Raw genomic sequence first — 17,982 nt, forward strand, 5'->3', positions numbered from 1 at the left:
AACCTGACGAAATGTTTTTCTTACCTGAACTTTTTGGAACCAAGCATGATATTAACGCTGCAGATTTGTGCTCAATAGAACAACTGCAGTGTTCCTAGTTGCCAACACATGCACACTTGAATTGTCTATTCCTATCCTTTCCTCTTTTTCTCGCTTTTCTGCTAGGATGATGGCTGCCATCTCCACCTCTCTCACCTTCTTTCTTGAATAGGGCAAACTAATTATTAACCGATGTCTCACCTTAATGCTGACGTATGAAGTAAGATTCTTAATTGATCACATACTTTCCCAACAGTTTTTCTCCACTCACTGCGAAAGGGTGAATTCATAAACCAGACTGGACTCTCGTGCGGGATATTATCGAACTGCATTTGGATCATATGATTTTCCAAATTTTGCCAACAATATATTTTGCATGTTTGTACATGCTACCAATGGTGATGGTAAGGAATTGAAAGAAGGTAATGCAAATGATGTGTTTTATCACACACATTTCACTATCATTTGTGACAGTATTTTAGAGAATACACCAGTGATAGCTGTACAAAGAGTTGAAATCCCAGTTTGAAATAGGGCATTTTTTACCTGATAAAGAAGGCTTGCAAGATTACAAAGGAAACGTATGTTAAGGTGCAAAAGTGTGAATTGGTGCAAAACCGCGAATTGCCGCCTAAGCTGGTAGAAAATAGAACAGTAGAAGTCCCACCCGGAAGAATACCATTCGGGCGTGGCCGATGTCATCAGGGCACACCCGAAGATGAGGTGGGATGAGGAGGAGCTGAGACTGGAAGCGAGTGCGGAGGTTTCCGCACCCGCTTCCACTTATAATTCAAACCAAATCATATCTAAAGTTGTGCCACACAGGACAATAGAATCCATCAAGGGTATGCGGCGCAAAAATGCCAGATACCCAGCCCTCCTCAGGGAAATGAGATGTAAAGGGGCTTCGGATGTGGGAGCAAACCCTGCCGAACCTGGGCTCGAGCAAGCCACGGAAGAAACTTCTGGCCCCCCTTCTTCCGTGGAGACATCGATCGAGGCCGCCGCTGCGGTTTCGGCCGATACGGATGACAGCTCGGGCCCAACGCTAGCTTCGAGCGAGGGGATAGCTCCACCGGTGACCCCGAAAGAGGCCTTTGTGAGGATCTCTGGGGAGTTGGGCCTTCGGGTCCCCTCCCCAGAGGGAGCTCAGGACCTCTTGATGGGTAAGCTGGAGGAGTGGCTCCTAAGTGCCACCTCACCACGCCGCCCTGCAGCCCTTCGGGCCGACCAGCAGGGCGGGACAAAGAAAAGAAAATCCCAATGGAAGTACCGACAGACCCAGCAGAGTTGGAAGAAGGATAGGGGCCGCACATGCAGAGACATTCTGGACAGTAAGGTTCCAGGTGTGGCCACAACCTTCCCAGAGGGGACGGAACAATATTGGGTGGATCTTTTGGGAAGACTCGCCCCTCCGAACCAAGGCAAGATCCCTACCCCAGTTGCTGATGCTTCAGCACCATGGTGTGAAGTGACTGCGGATGATATAAACAAATTGATTAAGGCCTCCAAAAAGGGAACTGCTGATTTTAATCTAGTAGATGCTGTATCATCATTTGATCCCATCATTTGGAATTACAGCAAATACAGAAGAAATGCGATTTTTCAAACAGTCTTCCGTTTGTCTTACCAAAGACTTTATATCATTTTCAAATGAAAGTACATCGCATGGAATGCAAAGAAGAATCCGAAGAATTGTTCTAGTTTTCCTATTGCAGTTTGCAATGACCGACTCATGTACTTATCCCTTCCATGTAATTATGGCCAATTTTATAAAGAGAATGTCACATTCATCAAAGCTACTAAGAATAATGAATAGGTTAGGATTGTCTTGCTCAGAAAGCACCCTTGATAGATTTTTACAACATGTAAAAGATGTCAGAGATGTAAAAGGATGTTTATCAACCCTGAATGATGATTCTTTCACACATGTAACCATTGATAATATTGATGTTCTCGCGTCACATGCTGCTGTGACTGCAGACCAAGTGCGTAGCTGGAATGGTACCTCAATCATGGCTCAGCAACCAAAACCCTGTAGTGAAACTTTACACGGTTCTTTTGAAAGGCCAGATCAGGAACCAGGTTTATACCGTGTATTTACTAGAGTTCCTGCTTCAAAAGACCAAGAAAGCAGTTTACTTCCATACAGAAAGATAGGACAGGATGCTTACACCTATTTCTGTAAATTTCAAATACTTCAGGAGGATAGTGTAGAAAAGCCAGTTTTAAGGAAGCATAACTTGAAAACATTTGCCAAACCCAAAGTTACTCGCAGAAAGATTTCAAGTTATCAGAAAGAAATTAGGACCGTAACTCTTTGTTGCGAGCGCTTGATGGCTTCTTCTCAAGAACAAAAAAAAAAAAAAAAAAAAAAAACGATCAGTAGACTCTGTCAGTTTATTGAAAATCCGAGAGCAATATGTGACCGCAATAATCTACCCCAGAAAGGTGCCAAATATGTGATATATGACATTCTTGATAAACGTTAAGGAAGCAAGTATGAAGTAGTATCTGGTCGTCCAACCATTACTCAACAGGGAGCATGTCTTGTGGCTGAATGTATGAATTTAATTTATACATCACCACTGAAGCACTTCAAGAGATTTAGTGAGTATGCATGTTTTATTGTTGATATTTGGGTTGTGACCCATTTCAGAAGAGGTTTCAAAGATGTAAGAATTCTGTTTGATCAGGTGGATACACAAGGTATGTCACCAAAAGGAATTGAAAGGTCAAGAAGGGATAAAGACAATGAAGATTCTGACACAGCACTGAGCGATATAGATGATGATACATTACCGCCACCAAATTGGTTTAAATTTTTTTCATGTTCGCAAGTCAAAGCATGCTCTTATAAGATACCTGTCAAGAAAAATTGTGGACCTTGTGAAAGGTAAGGTGCAAGATGAGCAGATTTTTATAACATCTGGGGGGTGTCATGTTGGCCTACACTCCACACCAGGGTGGTCAGGTGTTGCTGTTACTAGTAGGGGGGTCGAATATCATTCACTCATTCATAACCATGAAGAGAGTGACACACAAATATTTTTACACGTGTATGACACTGCTTGTACATATGGACCCCGTTTACAGTGCGAGGCTCGGCCACGGCTCGGCCGCGGCCGTGCCCAGCCCCGCTTCAGTGTAAACGCGCAAAAGGCCAAATGCGAGACCAAAATTGGCCTCGCATTTGGCCTCGCTCTGGAGGTGGTCTCGGCCGCGGCCGAGCCGCGGCCAAGCCCGGCCTTTTCTTGGTGTAAACGCAAACTGGGCCAAATGCGCGGCCAATTGCGCGGCCAATTTTAGTCTGGCTTCCAAACCCTCTGCCTGTATCTTTTGCTATTCAGGATATTAACCCCCTCAACATCGAAAACTAGTATAGTTTAAGGTGGTTTTGTCCTGCAAAGGATTCTTTCCTTCGGCAAAGGCCTTTGCCCCAGCGGCGACTTCGTCGCCACGGAATTCATTTGGCAAAGGGTCTGAAAACCAGACAATACCAAATTGCATTTGTTTACAAGCAGAGCGCCACTACGGCAAAATATTGAAAGGTTTGAATCAAAAGCGCGGCCGAGCCCGGCAGTGTAAAAGGACAAAATTGCGGGGCCCGGCCTCGCAATTGAGGCTGGGCTCGGCCGCGGCTCGGCCGCGGCTCGGCCCAGCCCCGCACTGTAAACGGGGTCATGTACTGATATATTCTGTTGATAGAGATGTTGGGATGATTAGTCTGCCTTTGGACTTTTCAGATAAGATTGTCTGCATACAGTATAACGCTAAAGTTGGGGAGGAAAGATTTCTTAACGTAAATGTTTTGCAAGATGCTATAAGAGCTGATTCTGATTTGTCTGCTTTGATTTCTAGTAATGTTGATGTTTTGAAATGTATTCAAATGTTGTACATATGTTCTGGGTGTGATTTTGTTTCATACTTTGCCCATTTAGGCAAAAGTAAGTTCATGACTATGTTTTTCCAGTATGCATCGTTTATTTCAGGAGAAGCTACTAGCAACTTAGCATGTAGCATTGTTGACAATAACAGTGAAATGGGTCTTCTCTCATTCTACAGACTTATACTTTGTGTTTATTTTAAGGCAGAAAGGGCTTGCCTCCATAACTTTGACTCACCACTTCAATTATTCTCAAGTGTTAGTGGATATACAGCCATGGAACAGCATGAAAATGCATTGAATAAAGTTAGGCAGGCTACATGGCTAGGATCATGTGAAGATGAGTTACTTCCCTCAAATACTGCTCTTCAGTACCATTGGCTAAGGTCATGTTGGGTTTCTACTGTATGGAGTTTAAGCAAGGAGGTACGAGAGAACTGGAGTTACAACAGAAAGTTTTACGACCCTGAATGTCCTCCAAGTTACGCAACACTCGTAATCTAACCCGAAGATCAGAGTGCCGCAGCGATCTTGTCAGCTCAGTCTTGCCAGCGGCGACAGCTGCAAGCTCGGAGCAGCCCGTTTGATGTCATGGGTTCCTTGCCGCGACGAAAATTCAGTGGAGGAAAGAGTTTTTCTTCTCCTTTGGACAAACCAAGGGTCTGCTCATGCGCAGTTCTTCATTTTGGGTACTATACATGCGTGTTGTCTTTCGATGTTTTCCCTGAGAAATTCTGATTCCAATGATGCTTGATTTGTAAAAATACGTCCAGAAATGGGCGAGTTATTACATTTTTTTTTTATGAAATCGTATTTTATGATTATTATTTTCATATTTTTATGACAACATGTTCCGCTTACCGCCGATGCTTGAGAGATATTTCATGTTAAAGAGCAGGTCGCAATCTTCAAGATTCACTCAATCGCATAAGCGACCAATGGCGACCACTATGTAGTAATGTGGGTTCTTTGCACCACTGTTTACATACTCAAATGGGGCGCTCGGATACGGTGTTACACAAGACGTGTGCTGAATGTATCACGGGTTAGTCCCGTACATGTCATATGATGTGTGTTTATGGAAATGTCATTTTAAGCTATGTTCGTTTGTTCATTTTCCATCTGAGAAGATGGCTGGATAGCTCATATTTTATCGATTATCTAGAACAATGAATGCGATGTAATGTGAGACATTCTTTCTTGCATAAAAATGTTTGAGATATTGTCTTCAGTTATTGACATCTATAAACTCACCATAGACTTGCTTGCAAATTTGTTTTTAGAATTTGAGTTTTCTTGTCAATATGAATTAATTTTAGTCATGCTAATGTTACGCATATTTGAACAAACAAACAAACTCAAATGTACAGTCCAATCACAAGGGATAGATTATTCTGACTTAGAAATATTGGATTGAAAAATAGAAAAATGAAATTTATTCTTTGCAACTGATCGACAAATTGCCCTGCAGCAAGGTAAAATTATTCTTCAAGCAAAATGTATTAACGTATGTAAAAATGTATTAATGTATAAACCAGTAATAAGGCAACATTGTCATTAACTGTACGGAAACTTACATGTATTAAATTAAACAAGTTTACATAATAAAACATTCTGACACTGGGTCTTAAAACCTCATTATTTCTTACATTAAAATATGAATAATAATGTACCTTTGATAACATACATCTTGAATGTGGGCGTAAAGTTAAACACAACTTGCGGCTTGGTGTGGTCATTACATGACATTATTTACTTTTTGTTAGGTGCTGTGCAGAAACTGTATTACATGGACCAAAAAAAAAAAATATTCCTTCGAGGTTGTATTTGTTCTTGTCTTGACTCCAGAACCTCTCTATGTTAGACTTGAAACTGTTTACAGATGGGCTGTCAACTACAAATGGTGGCAACTTATTCCACTCGCTAATCATTCTTTAAGAGAAAGAGCACTGTCTCACTTTAGACTTAACATGTTTCTTCAGTATCTTGAATTTATGACCACGCGTCCTCCAGATGAGAACTAAAAAAACTTTTTTATTTCACGACTTGTCTAGAGTGTTTAGATGATACATTTGTATTTTTTATTCTTTTTATTTATTCCTCACAGAAACTCACAAGGAGTGGCTGAAGAGTGTGCAGACTTTGTGGTGGTGAACTACAGACTGTTCGCCAATATCCCAAGCAACTTAAAGGGAAGATAAACCCCAAGAACAATGTGGATTGAGTGAAAGCAGCAACATTAGTAGAACACATCAGTGAAAGTTTGAAGAAAATCGGACAATCGATGCAAAAGTTATGAATTTTTAAAGTTTTGGTGTTGGAACCGCTGGATGAGAAGACTACTAGAGGATATGACGTATGAGTGGACAACAATACAAAGAAAATATAAAGGATATTCAACAAAAATTCACTTTTCTAGAATTATCAAAGAGCAGTGGACCAACCGCTTTCAGAAAGCAGGGGGAATAATTGCTACCCTTAACATATGTCAATATCAAGTTGATGGAATTTGTAATTTTCATGAAAAATGGATTTTTGTAGTATTTTCTTTATATTTTCTTGATATTGTAGTCCACTCATACGTCATAACCTCTAGTAGTCTCCTCATCCAGCGGTTCCAACACCAAAACTTTAAAAATTCATAACTTTTGCATCGATTGTCCGATTTTCTTCAAACTTTCACTGATGTGTTCTACTAATGTTGCTGCTTTCACTCAATCCACATTGTTCTTGGGGTTTATCTTCCCTTTAAGAGAAAGAGCACTGTCTCAATTTAGACTTAACATGTTTCTTCAGTATCTTGAATTTATGACCACACGTCCTCCAGATGAGAACTAAAAAAACTTTTTTATTTCACGACTTGTCTAGAGTGTTTAGATGATACATTTGTATTTTTTATTCTTTTTATTTATTCCTCACAGAAACTCACAAGGAGTGGCTGAAGAGTCTGTGCAGACTTTGTGGTGGTGAACTACAGACTGGTCGCCAATATCCCAAGCAACTTAAAAGTTCCAGCATTGAGTCAGCTTTTGGATTCAATGTCAACGAAGACAACAGCGAAATACACCCTCCGTCAATCTGTTGTGGACGCAATGGGAAACTCCATAGATGGAAAGGAGGGAAGGACAAACGGAGAAAAGCGGTACCGACAAATATCACCCTTCACAAGCTGACTCAATGCTGGAACTTTTAAGTTGCTTGGGATATTGGCGACCAGTCTTTATGTATCTATGTAAGAACTTTATATTACCAAAAACTCTTTTGGACTTTTTCACATACAATAATCAAATTCATAATTACAATACGCGAACCGCGAGTGATTTTCACCTACCTCTATCTCGTACATCTTTTTATCAACGATCTATTCTTTACAGTGGTCCTATTCTGTGGAATTCTCTCCCCTTTGAAATACGCAATGCTAACTCATTGAATATATTTAAGTCTGGTTATAAAAAAATTCTCTTCAATAATTACAACCAAATTCATTTAAGTTAGAGTATCAGTTTTTACCCTTTACGTTTTGAGACATCAGGTGTTTGTTATTGTCTTTGTGTGTTGATTGTTATGTCTTAGTCTTGTCTTGTTCTTATGTTTTACTAGTCTTGCTTTGAACACATTGGTAACAGAAATTTAACGAGTGTTTTCAGGTCAGCCGAAAATAAGGGACATTTCCTTTCTGGCTGCTGCCTACCAAAGCAATTCCTTTTACACTGTTTAAGTGATATTTTGTACTTGTATTCTAATGTTGTTGTATGTGTTTGTTTGTTTTTATATCTTCTTTGCTTGGTGAAATAAAGAAACTTGAAACTTGAAGTACTTGCCCCATGATGAAGAGTGCAAGTGTACGAAAGATGAGCACAATTTTGGAGATGTATTGCAAGATGTTTTACAGGACGCTGGAGGGCAATATCCAACACTTATCATCGAAGCAACAGAACTCATGTAGTCGAACTTGATGAAGATGGGAACTCATGCAAGGTAATCACGGTAAAAAAGGATGGTACATGGACTATTCGTGCATATGGCAAACTGGTGAGCCCAGATCACACACGTGCAGTCATTTCTTAAGACCTTCAGTGAGCTGAAAGTGTGCGAAGGAAATGCTGAATTTGTGTTATCTGACGAACAGTTATTGCAGAAACCTGCATATATACCGGCATTTGTTGCCAGACGCTGCCACCATTAGGCATGACAGCTGCCCACTTCTCTCCGACATACCACGATGTGGACCTTGCTCCATATATAGGAGCACGCTGGCTATGGCTGCGTCAAAAGTCACCACAACTACAAGTAGTTCACAGTATGTTCCCTTCCAGCATTTGCCTCGCACAGAACTGGAAGCAAGATTGAGGAATTCCAAAGCCTTAATTAAAAGCATGAAGAAACGAATAACGACAATGGAGCACAGGATGGCTGAGTTAATCAAACACAATCGAAAAGACTTACCGGCTGACCAGGCAGATTCTTTCGCAAGCATATTGACAGATGAAACAGTTACACAATATTTTGAATCGTTGCCAGAAGATTCACCTCAAAAAATACTCTGGCAACAGCAGGTGAAATCATCGACCACTGCACCCAGGAGCATGCGCTGGCATCCAGCTCTACTCAGACTGAGTATTGCCCTGTACTCATCATCTTCTGCTTACTCTCTCCTACGTAAATCAGGCTTTCTCAACCTTCCACATCAAAACACATTACGCAATTACACACACTTCACAGATTCTTCACCCGGATTCAATGCAGACCTGTTACAACAAATTGTCGAAGAACTAAACTTAGAAAGGGAACTGGATTTCAAGAGGAATGTATGCCTTATCCTCGACGAAATGAAAGTGTAAAGTGGCCTTGTGTTCAATTCTAGCGGTAGAATTATTGGCTTCTGCGATCTAGGAGAAATAAACAACGAACTCAAGACATGAAATTCTTCCGTCGAGATGTTTTCATTGCAACTGATTGACAAATTGCCCTACATCGACGTAAATAAGCACTGAATTGATCAGTGTTTTTAGTAGTAGCCATGACAAAAAATCATGGGCGTACATACTCGAGCAGGATTCGAACCTACGACCTCCTGATCACCGGACAGGCGTCATCTCCACTAGACCACCGAGCTTTCGCCCGACAGCAAGTGTTGGTTCTAATCCTTATAGCATGCAGCGGGTACCCACTGACAGTGCACTGTGCTGAGTAGTCTCCAATGCACCATCTAATCTCATTTTTCTCAATGGCTCTCCTTGGATGTTACACTCCATATTTGGAAATGATCTATCCAAATATGGTTTACTGAGACCTTTCTGTGTATAGCTGCAGTACTTTCTACATTCCTGTACGATTCATACTTTCGATGTTCTGAGGGGGTTTTGTGCCATTTTGAAAATAGTCTCTAAAAGTTTATCTTTTAATTGATTTCATTTGTAGGAGCTGGCATACTATCATTTAAACTCCATATTTAGGTGATCCGAGTATCCTCTCGGATCACCTTCTGTATCTGTACTGATTCTTTGTTTTTCTTCTTCTTTTTCTTTTTTCTCCTCAAAAGTTGTGCAGAGGTTAGCTCAGAAAGTCCTCTTCCTATCAATGTCAAAATTATACCATGTATGTATCATGTCCCAAAGACGACAGCGCAAGTAAAATCATTGTGATCAGTCGACCGTGACGTCACTATGACGTCATTATATGAAAACACATTCTCATTCATATCTCATTAATGGAATGGAATTATTCAATGAAATTTACGTCACATATATTTCAAGTCAAGCGCATTCTACTCATATTCTCAAAATTCATATTTATTCTTAAAGCGTGCGCGTACGCGCGCGTTGAAATATTTGTATGCTCAAATCGAGCTCAAAACTTTTTTGCATACGTTTCAGACAATTTGGAGCATTTTTTGAAAAATTGAAAAAATTGGACGGACGCGTACGTGCGCGCACATATACGCACGCACAACTCTTATGCAATAGAAATTTCCCATTTTTTCACTTTGATCGGATGCCTGAAATGTCAAGGAATATTTCTACCAAGTTTCAAGTCAATCCGACTCAATATGACGTCATACGGGCCCGTCAAAGTTGAAATTCCGCGCGCGCGTCAATGGCGATATACAGTGCAACTATGCCAAAAAACCGCCAATTTTAAATCCGATTTTACTCGTCAGAATCGACGGTGACCCCCCATTTTCGTTACATATTCTGAAAGCTGATGAGTTGTAAATATCATTTCATGGGTTGGCGACGCTGGAAAAGTGATTAAAAGATATCAAATCTCTTAATAAAATAAAAGAAGTAAATTTTCAAAATTACGTCATCAAATTTCAAGTTCACTCGAGCGTATCTCACTTATCCTTTGCCAATTTGTACCCAAATTTCAGTATGTTGTAGCTTACTAAATACTCTTTCATTAATATAATAACAACATTTTGATTAGATGACGGCATCACCTCGTGAAAATGGATTGAAAGTAATCTTGTCAAATTTGACCAGTTTACGTGTTATCTCTATGGGAGTGCAGTTTTTCTGGAAATGAAAATTGACATGACTATCTTATTCGAGCACTAGCTCACTTATGCTTCGGTGAATTTCTCCCAGATTTTAGTATGTTGTAGCTGAGACTTTGAGCTATCTTAAGTGTGCCCTCCATTTTTTCATACGACGTCGGTATCCCGTCGAAAAACTTGGTTGAAAATGACACGAGGCTTCGATGCAGCGTCATTTTGCTTAATACACAGGGCCTATGGAGAATGAAATAGGTCATTGCGTAGCGCATCCGACTCGTAATCCTAAGGTCCCTGGTTCGAGGCTCACCCCTGCCAATTTTTTTTTAATTTTTTTAAACACTTTTTTCTTCTTTTTCTTTAGTTAATCTGAATCTCCCTTTCCTTACTTTATCTTTTTCTGATTTTTTTATGCTTCTCCTTCAAATTTCTATAAAATAACATAATTTTTTCTTTATTTTTCTTTCTTTCTACTACTTTCTGTGCAATAGATGAACAACAACAATGGCTATCAGTCCCATATTTTGCCCATGTTTAGTACACGTCGCGTACATTATTTCATAATATAACAACTACTTGATCGGACACCATTTTGGGTATGTAAATTAGGGTCAAAGGTCATAAATGTTTCATCCTGTATCTTGGTGAATACATGTCCTATCTTTCCCATATTTTGCACACGCAAAGACCATGTTACAAGAATCATTTCATAAAATAATCACTTTTTGCTTAGACGCCATCTTAGGTGTGCAAAGTGAGGTCAAAGGTCAAATATACTTCATTCTGTATTTCCGTTAGTGTATACGGAATTCGGTACCAAAGATGGCAGATCTCATTCCCTTTTCTAAATGAGAATCCAAACATCACACAGCCAATGTCCCGTCAACACAGATGAAACCTGTATGGTCATGAATATTTGAAGGGTTTGTTTGCAAAAACCGATAAGTCCATATTTGCCGAATGGAGATATTTGCGATTAAAGGTCAAGAAAAATAAAGAGAATAATAAGAAAATTTGTGCTTCTTTTGACCATAACTTCCAAAATGTACCTTTATATGTAGTGACCAATATATCATTTAAAAGGTATTATTTTGTACTTTATTACAGAGACCGTACTTCAAAATTTTCAAAAATGGACTTATCGGTTTTTGCAAACAAACTCTTCATTTGGATCAGGACTCAAATCATTGATTTTCGAAGAGATCGGATCACCTAATTTGTCAGTCTTGACAAATTCCGAGTCTAGTTTTACATTGAGCTCTTAGATTTTTGATTTGTTAAGTGCAACACACCAGACTAATTAAGAGAACTTTGATGAGAGTTTTGATTGTGCTGCGTTTGTGAGGAGGCCTTGGTGCCCCAACCCAGCCATGGCTAGTGCACGTGAACACATTTTCCAACTGACTGGCTGGACAAGAGAAGAAATCACTCGACTTGTACATGACAAAAGTGCCCCTGGTGATTTTTTTTTTTTTTTTACTTCAAGATTTTCTTCATATTCACTCTTATGGATGATCATCATTCCATACTTAATTAGTTCTTCATTTCATAAATAAAGAACAAAATATGAACTTTGGTTACTGGTCAATACAGAGGGAGTAAATTCTCTAAGTGTGTACGTCGGTGTGTGCGTGCAGGTGTTCGTATAGTTAAGACACCTGCCGTTCTTGAACACATGTACGTCAGGGCTCTTCCAATTACTGAGTGACCTCCCTTGGGCAATAGTGAATAAGCATACTGTTTGTTGTTCAGGGGCAAGTGATGGTCTCAAAAGGGCTTTTTACACTTGTAAATTTTTACTTAGTCCCGTCCCAACGGTGGGGCTAAGGGGGGCCTTAGCCCCACCGTTGGTACGGGACTATCCTTAGCCCACTTTCTGTTTACACTCGTTTTTGCCAAAGTAGGCTAGCCCCACCGATAATCCCGTACTATCTGGCCCTGCAAAATAGCAGGGTTAGCACCTCAATTGTGGTGCTAGCACCGCAATTGCGGTGCCAAGCAAGTGAGTGTAAACAGAACGAAAAAATAATCCGGGGCTAAGTGACGGAGACGAAGTCCGACCCCCACTGACCAATCAGAAACGAGGTAATCGAGTGCTGCCGGTGCGTGCGTGTACGTGTACAGTGCACAGCGTAATCATGAATATTCATGTGGTTTGGAAAGTCCGGGGTTAAGAAATACGAGTGTAAAAAGGTCAGTTTTCTCCTTAGCCCCGGACAAGAGATAGTACGGGACTAATTGGCCAGTGTAAAAAGCTGAAAAAATTGGTACGGGACTAACGATAGTCCTGGGTCAGAGAAAGTCCGGGGTTAAGAAACACAAGTGTAAAAAGGGCTTATATGATTTGAAGATGTTCTTTATGATAGTGAACATTGTGCTTACACAGTTTACTGTTAATTTTGGAAATAATTGAATTAGATTAATGAATTAGGGCCATGCTTGATGGCCCTAAGAGAGCAGCTGCCCACATTGAGATAAGTGAGGCGCTGAAACAACAAGGGATACTGCGGACAGCAGACGCAGTGACCAAGAGGATGAAATACTTGCGGAAGCGGTATGAGGATATTAAAGACCATAACATGAGTGGGGTAGAAAGAAAGACAGCCCCTTGGTTTGAGGAGCTTGATGGCATCCTTGGACGTCATCCCAGACTGCACAGTCTGGGGTGAACAAACTTTCAGAAAGTTCTACAGCAAACCCTTGCTCGATGATGGGAGCAAGTGTCTCACAACTGCTCTACTAAAGAAATGACCAGACAAGATAAACAATTTACCCTTTTTGGTAAATGACAATTCATAGAGTCATTTCTGTTATCTTTCTTACAAATATGGCTGCTGGGCTTCAAAATCTCAATGTAGTCTCTTTCGGAGACTCTAGAAGTAAAATAGAAAGATTAAATGAGAACTCACCTGTTTGAAATTTGATCTTTATTTTACGAGGGAGTTGTAAGAAGAGAATACATTCCCTCCTCTCCCTCCCAAAGTTTTCAAACTAGAGGCTAAGTTCTCCATAATCTTTCAAATATCCAGTAGCCACATTTGATGCTTCGAAAAATGACTGCCCATGCGAAAGTGGGTCTCTCTATGTATTCTCTTCCTACAAGTCCCTCGTAAAATAAAGATAAAATTTCAAACAGGTAAGTTCTCATCTAATCTTTCTATTTAAGTACTATGGGAAAATAGAATTGTGTTTTTTTTTTTTTATTATTTTCCCACATTTTGCCATTTAGGATGACGAAGGACACGTTCAACTATATCCTACAAGAGATTGGACACAGAATTGAACGTATGGACACCAAGTTTAGATGGGCAATTAGACCAGAGCACCGACTTGCCATCACGCTGTGGAGGCTGGCCACCAACACTGAAATGCGAACTATCAGCCACACATTCGGTGTTGGTGTATCAACGGTGTGCACAATAGTTTTGGAGACGAGTGAAGTGATAAACAGTGTCTTTTGGGACAAAGTCATCAAACTGCCATGTGGACAAAGGCTAGATGTAAGTGTAGTAGACTACAGTAGATTGGATGAAGAATAGAGGGGAATGAACTTATAACGAATCATCCAATATTTCTTGTGTGTGATGGTAAATATTTACATTCAGCTTAAACATCAACAGTGCATCTTTTTTTTTTTGCAATATGTAGTATGCCCATCCCATCTCATGTGTCATTGATGATATACTTTGAGTTCAATATGGAGCAATTTCTCAAGCAACTGCGGCAACATGATCTCATGAAGTTTGCCCACTTTATGCTTGACTTGGTTGTCGTGCTTTCACGAGTCTCCTTGAAAGCTCAACGTGCCAACAACTGAGATTGTGGCTTCCATCGAGGCAGCTACAGCAACGCTGGTTAAGTACAAGAAAAGTTATTTTTTCTTTCTTTTTCCCTTCTTTCAATAAAATGAACCTGAGTGACATAAAAAAAAATGTTCTTTGTTGATGTATGAGGATATGCATAATTGATCTATGACTTTTGGATGTTAGATATTTCTGACTGTATATATTTTTCCACCTATTTTTTAGTGATCTGCTAAGCCTTACCCCTTAAAATATCTAAAATGAAGCTATGATTTTCATGAATATATCGTCAAGTTTGGGCCAGTTGCAAGTTAAGTTTAAAGCTGCAAAGTGCACTAGTTTCAAATGCATGAGCAAACAACATTAAGCATCACAGTGACTGTGGTGCCATATTGGGTGTTCGTGCAGACATCATAATTGTGAAATATCACTCAAGTTATTCTTTATATGTATTGTCTTGAAATGAAGCTATATTATATATAATATATATATATATTTTTTTTTTTTGAGAGGTAATTCCTAGGACTTCTTTGAATGATTTATTAGGGCACAGATTTTGAAAATGTGAGGCATGTATAACACTGTAGGTGCTAAATTCTTTGTAACAAAGGTACCATCAGTCCATGACTCATTCATCTGTTGACATGTATCTTCAGCATTTACTGATGCAATTATTTCCTTTAGTTCTAATAATGCATCTTTGCATCTACATGTAGTTGCAGTTGATGAGGGACATCCTTAACGCAGATCGGGAAAATATGCGAGCAAAGAGGGAGGAGAGAGAACAAAGGGAACGAGCACGGCAGACAGAGAGGGATCAGCAGTTCCATACGATGACGGCAGTTCTAACGAACACACGCAATCATCACACTGCGTTCCCCCAGAATCCGGACCTTCAGGACCAGCATTCATGGCAACAACATCCGCAACCACGGCCACGGCACCTTCTTTCCCCGCATTCATTTTGGGCCCCGCGTCGCGGGGAAAGTCCCGAGCTGTGGGACTTTCTCCTCCAAAACCATAATGCGAACGCTCGCTGGGACTTGTCCCCTCATCCCCGCGAAGCAAGTCAGGTACGGGGACAAGATTTGGAGGGGAGAGTGACCTTGGAGCGCAAGTGATACTCTCTTAATTTCTAGGACTTAAATTTTAAATCTTTCTTACGACTTAAAATATTTTAAGTCTTTAAGACTTATTTTAGGTGGCTTCGATTAAAAGTTGAGTGTCGAAGCTGTTCGCAATCTAAATCTAACAAGGACTTAAACTTTCAGCCAATCAGATGACTTGTAAATGACGTCATGCGCTATCTTGAACCGCCTAAAACCGGAATTGGCGCTGGCCGTCACTTTGCTTCATGCGATGCTAGATAGCGTAGTCATACACACACATTCAGTGCACAATATGTGTATGTACTTGTACCTACCATGTTTGCAAACAAACGCTATTGACTCGAACAGTTGAGTTGGTCTTGAAGGCAGAAGTCATGCAGGCCGGAGTTTTTTGAGGGCATGATCTGACGGAAGCTTGACCAAGTTGCTTAAAGGTGAGCATATTACTGTATGAATGCTTAAGAATGTGTTTGATAACTCTGGGACTCAGTAACCAAAGATAAAAGATGTTAAGATGTGCACTAACCGCCCTACATTTTTGGCGAGTTTGAGCCTTGCCGCTGTATACAGCGCTGTCCATCCCTGAAGCGCCAGTGCTAACGTTAGCTGTTCATGGCTAATTAGTAATGTGTCTATCCAAACATTGTAACAAGTTACATGAAGGCTAACGTTATACTAGTATTGTGGGGGCTCTATTTCGGTGAAACTGCAAGTACAAGTGTAATAATACAGGGACTCTTATAAAGCGCCCATTCTACCTAATGATTTACGATGTTGGTGTCTTGACTGAAAGGTAAAGCTATGGGCATAACAGGCTACTGTAGCGTAGGCCTAACTGTCGTCGAACACTGAGTAACAGTAACAAGTTAGTGTCAGTTCACCCCTTCCTACACGCTTGTAAGGTTTAATTTATCAATTTCTACGTAGAAAGGCACAGTTCTAGGCATTATCATGCCCTATGCTGTGATAAAATGTAGGGCATATGCTGTTAGATGGGTTTTATTTTTAACGTTGTGTTTAGGCCACCAATAGTACGTAGACCCTATATGGGCGCTACAATAGAACTGCGACCAGCCCAAACACGAAGCCCCCTGTGTGATGAGCAGGTCATTTCACCCTTTTGTAATGTCACATGACTTCTGGAGCATTTAAATGTATTCATCTTTTACCCTTTAGCAAAACTTTGAGGAAAAAATTTCAAAGGAACCCACTGTAATTTGCATTTAAGTGAATTTCAGCGTCCCCAGTCCCACATGTACATTTTAAATGATGGTTTTAGATCTCACAAAATCAATGAATACGAAAAATAAAATCTACTGAATTTGAAAGACCCTAATGATTGGTGAACATCCATGACATTAGTTGATACCTAGATTAAAGGGTAAGATAAAGAGGCACATTTCTTTTATCCATGTCATGTCCACCTAACTGCGGAATTGCCCATATGAAGTTTTCAACCAGTTACCAAATTGTTGTTCTTTTTTTTTCATGGTCGTTTTCCTTGTTTGTTCGGGAGAGGGCAATGTGATTTCAAGAACCTACCAGTGCGAGTGGCATAAAATCAGAATTAAACAAGAACTTTACAGTGTGTGTTACAGTAAACTGACCTAAAAAGTACCTATCACTTATTCTAAGCAAGAATTACCATAACCCAGGTAATCAATATTCGGAGACATTTTGGGAATTTGACCCACTGACGGTGCACTGTGCTGAGTAGTCCCCAATGCACCATCTAACCTCCTTTTTCTCAATGGCTCTCCTTGGATGTTACACTCCATATTTGGAAATGATCTATCCAAATATGGTTTACTGAGACCTTTCTGTGTATAGAAGTACTTTCTACATTCCTGTATGAGTCATGAAAACTTTTCATGTTCTCAGGGGGTTTTGTGTCATTTTGAAAATTTTGAAAATAGTCTCTAAAAGTTGATCTTTTAATCTTTTAATCGAAGAGCAAAAAAGAAAGGCAGAGAGCCATGCAACTGAGGCAGAAAGCTGTGCTAGGGAAACAGAAAAGGCAAATGTGACTGCTCACAAACAATTGAAGACGTGCATTAGGTATATGGCTTTTGAACAAGCTCTTCTCTCAAAACATGTTGCTAAAGATGCCATTATTTCAAGCAATGTGCCAATCACTTTACAGACAGACGGAACAACAAAGAAACATACACCATGTGTTACCATGTTGGTCAATACAGGTACTCATACATTGTATATACCGGATTGGCCTAGCAGAAGTTGAAAAGGAAAAGGATAATGGGCTTGTAATTGATATTTGTTTTATCTTCATAATTCTAGGATGGAGAGGCCATTCGAACTGATAGTAGAGAATAATGCAGGAGAAGAACATTCTCTTGTCGTAGATGATAGCAGCAAAACAACTCGGAGCTCAATCTCCTGCAATTGCCAGAAAAAGTCAACATTCAAAGAGACATCGAGGGGTTGAAATCAAGAGTGGTCAAGATGTGGAAGGAGAATGAGGTGAATTTCTAATATTATGTGGTCATAGCACAATTGGGGTATGCAAATGAAAGAAGAAGCAACATAAACCCAACACTGAATTCTAAAACTAATTTTCAATTGCTTCTGCATTATTTAGCAAATACTTAGAATTACAGCTCTCATGTTATGGTCTCATAAAGGCTAACA

At 40.0% G+C, this 17,982-nt stretch overlaps 2 pseudogenes; both read left to right on the top strand.

The window, feature by feature from the left end:
* Positions 1 to 757: 757 nt before the first annotated feature.
* On the top strand, positions 758 to 4,429 carry LOC140240256 (uncharacterized; annotated as a pseudogene).
* A 665-nt stretch (positions 4,430 to 5,094) lies between these two features.
* LOC140240258 (uncharacterized) lies at positions 5,095 to 8,847 on the top strand (annotated as a pseudogene).
* Positions 8,848 to 17,982: the final 9,135 nt, after the last annotated feature.

This window comes from Diadema setosum, chromosome 16 (genome assembly GCF_964275005.1).
Source record: "Diadema setosum chromosome 16, eeDiaSeto1, whole genome shotgun sequence".
NCBI lineage: Eukaryota > Metazoa > Echinodermata > Echinoidea > Diadematoida > Diadematidae > Diadema > Diadema setosum.